This window comes from Patiria miniata, unplaced genomic scaffold, assembly GCF_015706575.1.
Source record: "Patiria miniata isolate m_02_andy unplaced genomic scaffold, ASM1570657v1 HiC_scaffold_17, whole genome shotgun sequence".
Lineage (NCBI taxonomy): Eukaryota > Metazoa > Echinodermata > Asteroidea > Valvatida > Asterinidae > Patiria > Patiria miniata.
This window is the reverse complement of record NW_024037055.1, coordinates 3,510,402-3,521,707: the sequence shown is the minus strand read 5'-3', so window position 1 is coordinate 3,521,707 and position 11,306 is coordinate 3,510,402.

Sequence of the window (11,306 nt, the reverse complement as noted above, 5' to 3'; positions counted from 1 at the left end):
GCTGCATTGACAGACCACTCGCCAAATTTAGTCAGAGCCTCGAGAACTATCTCTCTCGTCAGTAGTTCTAAGGTAAGAGTTTTCATTTCAGCAACCATTTTCCAGACTTCATGGATTCCTTCAACTCTCTCCTTCTTGAGTGTTTGTATTTGCTCTTCCAGAGTGCTTTTTACCCAGTTTTTGTACCCAGCATCGTCTTTGAAGACTGGAGATTGCCCATGTCGTTTCAACACCCGTAGGAGCACTTTCACAGGGATGTTGCTCTGAAACACGAGGCAGAGGAGCTCAGCAGAATCTTCTGAGGCATAATTGGTACAACAGCAGGAGAGAAGGTCTTCATACGGCACTGGTTTCAGTTGACAATCAGCTGCATGAGGGTCACTCTTCCAACTCTGATGCAACTTGCACAGATCTTCGGCGGTCATGAATTCAGGATAGGTGTACTGGACCAGGTGTAGCCAACTGCCTTGAACATTCCGCAGAGAATGCATGATAATGTTGAGCAGATCATCCATCAAATCTTTGTTTTTAGGATGGTCTAGGAATGGACGCATCCCTTCTCTACAACTTTGAAAGGCGTGCAAAATATCTTTCGCAACCTTCTTCACACTAGGCAATGTCCCTTTTGAGCAGCAATTACCCAGCAGGCGTGCGAGGAAGACCTTTTGGGCATCCGACTTGTTGCTGTCGATAAGCTCTGTGATATGTGTCTGCACAGCTTTCAAAGTTTGTGGGTCCTGGATGTTGCCTCTTAATGTGTGCAGCTCATGGGCGTGGTCGCTATTGAGTAACTCTGCTAGGTTTCTTGTATTAACTGTACTACATCGCCCAATTTCATGCAGAACCCTTCCTATGAATACCTTTTCGAGGGACGATGATGCGTCTACAAATACATCCTCATTAACTGTTGACTGAACTGTTCTTTCTTCCTGCTCTTTTGTCTCTACTTGTCTGAAAAGTGTTCGGAGGCTGCCTTCATGGATATAGGTATATTTATACCGATACGCTCGACAGGTGGGGAGTTTAACTTCCGAAAAAGCTGTCGTCCAACCTGCTTTGGTAAGCTTTGTGTTCAAGGGCTTAAAAGCCATAGGAACCACCATTTTGTGCGGTTTTTGGCCAACATCCTCGTACAGGTAGAGTAGAACGTCCAACACTTTTTCAATTTCAAGCAGCACAGTAAACTGGTGCGAAGTCTAAAATAAGAAGATGAAAATGAAAATGAAAATAAAGTTGCTGCAACGATTGTATTGGTGCATGCTCCATGCATAAGAGCATGTTTTTCAGAGGGCACAAATGTCTAAACCCTAGTGTTTTCCGGACACTAATTTTTCTGAGGACAGTATAAGTTGATACATGTACCACCCATTATAATGAACGTGAGAAAAGTCATTACAAACGTTTGCAAATGCTTAACATCACGACAATGAAATAAAACTGCCAATATTTACCCATTCCTCAGCAAACTTTGGAGTTCCAAGACTGTCATTTGCCCATGGTGATTTCCTTGTAGTAGTTACTGAACTCTCCCTTTTCCCTGAATCCATTTCAGACGTTTTCACTTCATCCAGTGTCGCTGTCTCCTGTTTTGTATCATTGTCCTTCATCTGAAAGTGAAAAAAAGACAGTGTCAAGGAGAGGGCCCAAGCTGTCTAATGCTAGCGACGTTTTTTGCTATAAAGCAACAATAAATGACAAGAAATCACCAAAAGTCATTTGCATGACATTTTAAATCAAATAGTGTCTGTACTTATAGTTTATGTGCTTAATTACTCCATGAAATTTGGATAAATATGCCAACAAATTAGGAGAAAGATCATATATTAAAATTTGTGCATATTATTTACTGTCGATTTAGTATTCTTTGCCTCTGAAGATGCCACTTTCTGGGTTGACATGTGTGGTTTTTCTGCAGAAGGGGTGGATATATCTCCGTCCGTAGATTCTGTGGCAAGCGCTGTTGTGTCACCGGTTGTTGAAGCCTCGTGTTGGTTCTTTTCAATAACAGAAAACAATCAATTTATACGTTACATTTTAAAACAAATATTTTTTTTAGTATTATAGAGTATGGGATCCAGTATGATGTTTGAATCCTATCAGAAACAAACCACTGTTTTGATTAATGCATATATATTACAGTCTATTGTGAAATATTTAACTGGGGTGAGGTGATGAAGGGTTGGGGAGTGTCGTCTCGTTTGAGCAGTGTTCCCCTTGTTACCCCAATATTCGGGAATATACCCTTCTACACCCATTGATGAACACCCTTCGCCTCTGGAAACAGGACTCTATACATGTACTCAGTGGCGTAGCCAGGGGGGACAGCCCCCCCCCCCCCCATGAAACCTTGTCGCCCCCCGCGCCACAGAGATTTCTAGTTTCTGAAAAAAATTATCATTGATCTTTATGACGCCCCCCCCCCCCCATGAAATGTTCCAGCCCCTCGACCCCCCCCCCCCCCCCCCCCCCCCCCCCCCCACTGAAAAATTCCTGGCTACGCCACTGCATGTACTTATGACACGGGATATAAGTTGGGTTACTCACGGGTTCTTGTTTACATTCACTGCCACGTTGATGCTTCTGCTGGCGTTCCAGTACATCTTCGGTCTTTGCGATAAGTTGCCTGTTTTCATGAACAGTGCTGTCTTCCTTTAAACGAGGGAGAATAGTGCCTGTAATACACTGATTTGAGGGTGGTCTATCCGTTGACTTTGATGCGTTATCCAATATGTGATATTTATCAAAGAGAGGATAACAGTACAGCAGAACATAGAGCCAGTGGTGTTCTCCGAGCTCCTTAAGTACCTTTGGCACCAGGGCTTTCAACTTACGATCGGTATTGCGATCCGAAATAGTGGTGCGTGGAGCTCTGTGAAGACTGCTGATAAGTTTACGAAGTTCGGGTTCCTCGAATACACTGATCACATCTAACTCTGAGTCAAGTTTGTGGTAACTTAGATAGGCAACGAGAACGCACAGAAACGTAAGTTGACTTGTCGAGGTGGCGGAAGAAAGCGATTGTAAGACAAATAACAACAAAGAGTTCTTTTTCAGTTCGTCTTTATGCACCGGAAGGTTTTCTTGGAGATCCAGTTTAGATCCACCACTTGGGTAGAGCAAATGCCTCAATTCAGCTATCCTCCTTTCAAAGTTACTGCTATCGATTCCAACATATGTTTCTTGGAGATTAAACACCAGGCCCAAAAAGTAGGCAGCAGGGAGATTCTCTGATACAACATCTCGGTGAACATGGCGAGGCCAAGAAGGAAGCTGTTTGAAAGATTCTGTCCTTTGGTGGACAGTTGGGCTGTTGGGAATGCAATAGTACCGGAAGTGGTACATTTGATCCCACGGTGGAAATGTTTCGCACGACCATATATGGTTTGATCCGTGTTTTACCAAGTCCATCTTGCTCCATCTAAAGCAAAGTTCAACTTTGAAGGCATTGACAGCGCCTGTATGAAGAATGAACTTTACCTGTAGCAGGAAAGATAACAATGTACAACTGGCTCATTAAGAACGCAAGAATAGTTAAAAACAAACAAACAACCCAACCCACAAACACACACACACAGACACACAGACTTAGCATATGGGGTTTATGGGGTACCACTATTGTTCGACCCTAATCCCCTTCTTTTGTTCTCCTTTGTCTCCTTAGAAATCTCAAAACCCAAAGCGTTACAGTTATGGGGTACTTCAATTTCTAAAGACAGACTTGCGGAGTACCATTGTCCCTAGTGCTTATGAATCTTATTAATTGTCCCCATTGTTGCCCTTTGTTCCCAGTACCCTATAAGTGACAATATGTAAGCGCACTCATGTAAATACTGGCAATTGTGGACCCCTATTGTCCCTAATCCTCATTCCTTTGTTTGAACACTTACTTTTTAGCAACAACTCTCATTGGTTTTGTACACGAATTTCAATAGCACACTCTATCGGTCATTCGTGGACCCTTTGTTCGTGCCCTAACCCTTTTGTTCCTTAGCTAGCCCACGATTGCCGGTGTTTACATATCGTCACTGACACCACAAAGTAACACTCATGTACATACCGGTAAAAACTAGCAATCGGAGAAAACGGCATCTAAAGTTGAACACCTTCTAGAACAACACTTTGCATCAAAACTACAGAGTATTTTCAGTTGAGTTTCTCGTTGTAGACACTTGATGTATTGATGTTATTAAATTTGCTGTTTTTGACCCGTTTGTGTATTAAAACAACAAGAAATAAGAGAAAAATAGATGAGTGCTAGTTCGTGAAACCAAAGAAGCTGCGAAACTGTAAAATTTCGTTTTCACGAGGTAGCACGCTTCAAAGTATTACAACACTAGAAGATTGTTACTTCGTGGAAACGGAGGTCAGCGCGCGCGCGCTCAAACAACAAGAGTTTTTGCTCGCATTTGAGCAGAATGCGCGCCATGCATTGCAATGGTAAATGGAACTTGAGTGTTACTTCGTGAAAACGAAAATTGTCACTGTGCAAAAGCTGTCATGGATACGTAGCGTAATTATTAAAGTAAAGCTCTTGAAGCTTTGAAACTTCGTGCAATGGTAGGCCTTGATGAATAATGTTTAAAAATCTTAAAAACTGGAAATTGAAAAAAAAATATGGTTTAACACGGTAGAGTGTTACTTCGTGGTGTCGGTGACGATATATATACTCACACACACACACCCACACACAGACATCAAAGAAATCCACGACAAAACAAACAACCCCCCTCCCCTCCAACAACCGAACAAGCAAACAACCCGACACCCCAACAACCCAGCAAACAAACAACTCAACAAACTAAAAGGTGCCTTGTGCTTTACATTATTTTAATATTTGTTGCGGCACATTTTTCAATCAAGTTTCGGGATGAAGCCTCCCCTTCCCTTCATTTCATTACTCAAACTCATGGCATATTTGAAGAGTAAATATGATTATAACACCTCACCCATTTCTGTGTCTTGATTGGCCGAGAGCGAGTAACATGGTAATTTTGCTTTCTTTCAATGTACAGCAAAAAGTACTATACCCGTAGCAACCACAATACTATACCATTAGCAACTATACCCATGTACTATACCCATGGCGCGGTATTTGTGTGCAAATGCGTGCTGGTGTGCGCGTCAAGTGTTGCGCGCAGCGCGTATTGTTCCCAAAAGAGCACGCCACAGAGTTGGGTTTAAACATTTCGTGAAGGTGTGGTTTGGAAAGAGAGAAATACATTTCCCACCAATTTTGTATTGAAATTGAATTTTTTTTAATTGTGTTCAGATTCAAATAATTTAAAATATAGGTGTCCCCGGCCAATTTCGCAAAAATAGCATTCGAATTCATCTTGATAGGGGCCAATTTGAAGCGAAGTAGCGCCCTGCTGTAATTCCCGTGGTTCGTATTAAATTTCAGGCGTTCAAATTCGTTTTAAGACCGGACATGTTCATGTTTAACACATCCTAAATTGAAGTTATGTCATCATTCGATTTAAGTGATCATTCAATTTAGCAGTCGGTTTGGTTTAGGGTTATTTGCATCAGATTCTTATTTTCGTTTCATTTCCGCGCATTCTATTTAGAACTTTTTTGCATTCAAAATAAAAGTAAACGAAAGTAGAGGATGCGATTCTTTTCATTTCTTTCACCCTTTCAATTTTTTTCTGCTTCAGGTCGTGGTCCATTTTTGTCTTTCTGGCCCCTCCTCTTGGCAGGTTTTCCCGTCTGCCAAACTGTAAACACGTTGGGAAAAATGGGTTGATATGTAGACCAACGTCGGTCAACATATGAACAGGTTAAACTCTTGGGCAAATTTTTCCCAATTGTTGGTAAAATAATTTGGGTAAAATTATATTGCCCAACCAACAGTGTCTGACCCATTATTTTTTACAGTGCAGGCCTCAGATACGCGGCTACAATTGACCTGTCATTTGATCTGTTTATGGCAAGTTGTTTGCAAGTTCAAGATAGTCTTGGGCATTGCAATCGAAAGCTTCGAACAAACGACCAGGGTCTACATTTGAATTTTCATGTAACGCCCATTGGCCGGCATATTGATATTTCTAGTGCTTCAATATAACAGTTTGCATGGTGATCAGAGTAGTCGCAGAGTCTTGTTGGAGGTTTTTATATCTATATTTCCAACATGGGCATCCCCAGGATTTTTTTCTAGAGGGGGACAAAACATATTTCCCCCAAAAATGCCTGTATTTCCCAGCATATTCTCGTTTATCACTTTTACAGGGGGCACGGACATTCCCCCAACCCATTAAATTTACAGCAATATGACTTCATGTTGTGGCTGTCAGTAGGCGATGGTTGGTGCTAAAGAAACAGCCAGGAGTACGGTGTCATGTTTTGACACGAACATGTTCGCGTCTCATATTCACTCAACGGGCATTTTTTTTTTCAAGATGCGCTTGCGTATGATGGCTTCCTAGCAGACGACGGTGCTTATTTTTTTGTAGCAGACGACGCCCCGGCGGTGACGGCAAAAAAATATCTATATATATAAGAGAGAGTTCAACTCGGCCTCCGAGACGATGTTTGCTCATGAAAGGATCCCAGACCGCGGGCTCCCGCGGCGCCAAAATCGCTCCACGTCCGTGGAAAAATGCGGAGGGTGTCTTCCGCCGGGTCGGACATTCGGGTCGTCCTGATTTTCCCGTACGGACCGGCGATCCGTTTCTTCGATTTTTTGTGACTGCGTTTTGCGCAAGAATTTGCCGTCGTGTGCGCTTTCATGTTGACTGTCTGTCCGCCCCCTGTGCTGGCTTTTTCTGCGTGTCTAGACTGTGCGAGGTCAGCGAGGTCAACGTAGGGGTTTCGTTTACGTGTTCTACTCGGCTGTTCTGCAACAGTATTCACCAAATGGCAGTATGGGGTGACCTTGGCAAAATATTTTTTCTCCATGGTGCGTGGCCACCAAGTGTCCCTATTGTTTCCTGTGCTTTGCTTGCCGCCCCTGTGCCGAGTGCAACGAATGCTCAGAAGGACTATACATTAGTATGCCTTGCGCAGTCTGACCAATCGAAAGTCTACACTGCGTAGTATTTCCGGGCTATGCAAAACTGTCCATGGCAACGCGTACTGCAGCCTGCTCCACACCCTGGAAACGAGGTTGGGTCTACGGTACTCGCTGTTTGAAGCCCAAGCATGTGACGTCGCGTGATAGAGTGCTGTTGCTTCCATAATGTGTTTAATAGACCGCTTGCAGATGCGTTCGATAATCGACGCGCGAAGGCGCGCGACGCCATGTTGTGGGACAAGCGTATATCTATCTATGCACATTTTGTCCCATAACATGGCGTCGCGCACCTTCGCGCGTCAATTATCGATCGCGTCTGCAAGCGGTCTATACAGCTCCATGCTTCCACCACCAAGGCTGAGCATTGTGAGTTCACTTTTTCTTCCCCGAGTAAAAATTGTAGCCTACAACAGTGATTCTATTGCTCAGAATACATGTAGCTTATTCAATTACTCAAAACTCAAAACTTTAAAAGACGATCTTTTGCTGAAATTGGTTTTAGTGGTTAGAAATTGCCTCAGATCACACCACAGAAATTGCTTTTCTATAACTGCATGTCTCCTTAACTATATCCCCATTTACATTTAACTCCCCACATTTTCATCCCCAACACTACGCTCTACCCGATCTATGATCGGGTAAATCAGCTCGTCATTAATAAGATAGGCCTATACCTTAGGCCCCCCCCCCAAAAAAAAGAGTCCGGTTTCTGGTAGTGGTGCGGCGTGGTGCGGCGACGCGGCTTTTTTTTTTTTTTACCTGTTTTTTTTTTTTTTTTGGCTTCAAATGTCGGCTGATGACTGCAAATGGTGCCCGAATAAACAGTGCAAATATATGGGAGTCCAGAGAGGCCACATAAAGCTTATTCTCGATCATAACCCCATCTAAAAACACGTTAAAATTGTGCAGCAGCAGGATTCCAGTCAAACCAGTGAGTTTGGTGGTTTTGAGACATCATCTTGTATTGAAAAAAACCTTTTTATTTTGCCGACGCGCATGGCTGCGGCGACGCGCGCGCATACCAGAAACCGGAGACTTTTTTGGGGGGGGGGGGGCCTTAACAACACTGTTTTATTTTGGCAAAAACGATCATTCCAAATGGAATATAATGTTCAATACCTATTAGCATTATCGAATTTTCGAAAAGATCATCATAAATATCAACCGTGATAAACATAGGTTTTAAGTTTTTTTCTGGTTGCGAAAATCTAAACCCTTGGTTTTTTGGTGACTCTTTAATGTTATTTCCTTCAAAGATATCTTTTCAACATTTTAGCCCCTTGCTTAAACAAAGCGCAATCAAGCAACTTTTTAACGGTATTTTGACCTCGGCAATTATATTGTTTTTGTCAGAAATATGAATTTTACGAAGCTAGTTCATGTCGTTAATAAACAATCTGCAGGTTCCTGGAACCCATTACAGCCAGGGACTATCTGAAGAGGCGAAAATAGTCTTGCTTAGACGTTGAGAGCATTGGACAGTTACACACATGCAGTATCTATTCTCTCTGCAGACGCAATAGTTCTTAAAATTTCATTTAATGTATAAATATTGAATTCTCCTTGAATATGTATATAATTCCCAATTTGTAAACGAAAACATCTGACCCAATAACCTCAGAATATCACGCGAAAAATGGTTTCACTTCACAGCGGCAAAATATCGCGCATGCGCACAAACTAAATGGCACTGACGAACATCATGCGTATCGGTGTTTGCGACCATTGCGCCTATTATGGTGAGATTAATGGAAACGACACACATTGCGTGGCCAAGCTGGAAGGATTGCGTGCTCTGGGACTCCCCCGATGAGTAACGGACTGGTTTGTATGGAGCGTCACAGAGAACAAACATTGTCAATGCGTGCTATTATATCGACAAAAACCTGACACTTACCCCTCTTCTATCTCTGGAACTAGCTACGGAGTCAACGTTTGTCCCTCTAGGGTTCGAGCTTTGTCGATTTGATTGTGAAGATGCCATGTTTCGTATTTGTTGCTGGAGAAACATAAAAGGGATGTACTAGTTAGATATGCATTGCGATTATAAATACCGGTACTGAATTAGTTGAACTTATTAATATTATGTATTAATACGATATCTGTACATGGATTATCCATGCTTTTTCCAACCACAAAGAACTTGCCAACAACGCTGTGGTATTTACCCTCCTTGGCCTTCCAAGCAAATCAACCGGGCATATGCCGGGTCAGGACCCGTCCCTATAATAACAGAAAAAACTCCCGATTCATAATTATGGACTCGTGTCTGTCCCACTAGATGAACAGTCGCTCTTCTGAAGAGGATGCGCCTCTTGACTTAAATCCTTTTAAATATATGAACTATAAATTATCGACTAACTCAGAGAGGAGCCTCCCACCCCATTCCCCTCCCCTCCCCAGATCCCTTTGTCACATCACGACTTACCTGCTGAGATATACAGCGTGTCTAAAAAATGTAGCACCAGCAGTCACACAACTTTTTTTTTCTGAGGAAACTAAATCTTTTCGTTGGTGTGAATATGTACTTAACCTTGACAGATTTGTTCTGAGTGATGTGGGCCTTTTGTATAAAAGTTACGGCAAAGCTTGTAAAGACTGCCAAAATCTTTTGGGGCAAATTGGGCGACTTTTCAGATTATCTGATATCTAATGAAAGGTATTCCCACAGGCTCCTTGGTATGTGAATGGCTTTCATTATATGCCAGATAATCTGAAAAGTCGCCCAACTTGGAATTCAAGTTCTTTCCGTGATTTAAATAGATGTATCTCTGGACTAGGGTGTCTAAATGAGATGGAAATTAAATACCATAGTGCAGAGTATTTACTATACCTTCAGACTCCATGGATACGTTTTTTGCACAAAAGAGAGTGCTAATTTAATATGTATAACTTAATACTGCTACTGACTGCTACATTTTTGTTGACACCCGCTGTATTTGAAAAAAAAAGGCAAAGAAAATAATTTCTAAAATTACTTGAGCGATTAATTGGCAGTCCAGCGTATTATCCGAAACTGGGCCAGTATCATGAATAATTATGTGCAAATAGTGTGAAAAGGTCAGTTCTATATCCTTAGAACAATGATGAATGTGATATCTTACCTGATGTGATATTAGAACATGCCGCAGAAAACACAAGATATGATTATTAATGGTGACATGGATCCATCATATCCAGCTGCCTGAATCCAACAGTCCACAAAGACAGTTTTCCAAAAGCGCTGAACCTTTCCTTATGATCCCTCGTCTTTGAATGTGGCGTTTATTCCGTCCAGACATTCCAGACGCGTTTGACTTTGAGGGAGAGCAGCCATTACCCACTTGTAGCAATCCGACTCCGCTGTGTTCCTAACTGTGATTGCTCATGATGTAGATACGTGGTCGTGGAGAGAGCTAGCCCTTCCTTATCACACGAAACTTGTAGTTTGAGGGGGACAAGGAGTACACAGGAATTTGCGGTTTCGGTTGAAGGACCCAACAGGGCTAGGCCTGCAATAATAACTACTGCATAATAATGCTGAGAGCTGTACGTGGTGCGTGGAACTACATGCAGGCCCCTCCCTCATTGGAAAATACGCCAGAATTTCTCACACTGGGAATTCCCTTTTTCAAGCCCACGTGTCTGCGCTGTTCGTGCATGCGCAGGTGGTTACCTCATAAATCATGTGTACGATGTCAAAGGTCAAGACATTGCTAGTGTGTGAGTACATGTACATGTACAGTACAGTACATTGTACACGTACATGTACCGTTGCATAGAGTATAGCTCCAGCAACATGCATGACATGTTCATTTCAGTCGCCTGAATTTTTCGAGCTATATATTTTGACTGTATATCGTGTACACTGAAAATGTCAATACCTACCAGTATTTTATTTCATCGGTCGGTGGCAGGGCCCGGCGGTGCATGTACACACATGCAGCGTGGCCCCGATGGTTGGCAGTGGGTGGCCGTGGTATGGGTATGGGGGAGGGCTATAAAATATGTAGAGGTATCAATGAGCAACAAGTTGAAACCAGAATCCAAAATTGCTTAAATAAAAAAATTTAATTGAAAATATTTAGTGGTGTATTTTAATACTGTATTTTTTTTCCAGAAAATAGGCGGGTCCAATGCGCAATAACGAGCGACGAGCCGACGTGCTTTTATACGGTGAGAACATATTTGCCTCAAACCAGGGGGAGGGGGTGTATTTCGAACTCAAGATTTGCGGGGGGGGGGGCTCACAATTTTTGTTTTAAAAAAAAATTGGGGTTTTTTTTAAGGGGCGGACTATTTTGACGGTGGTGGC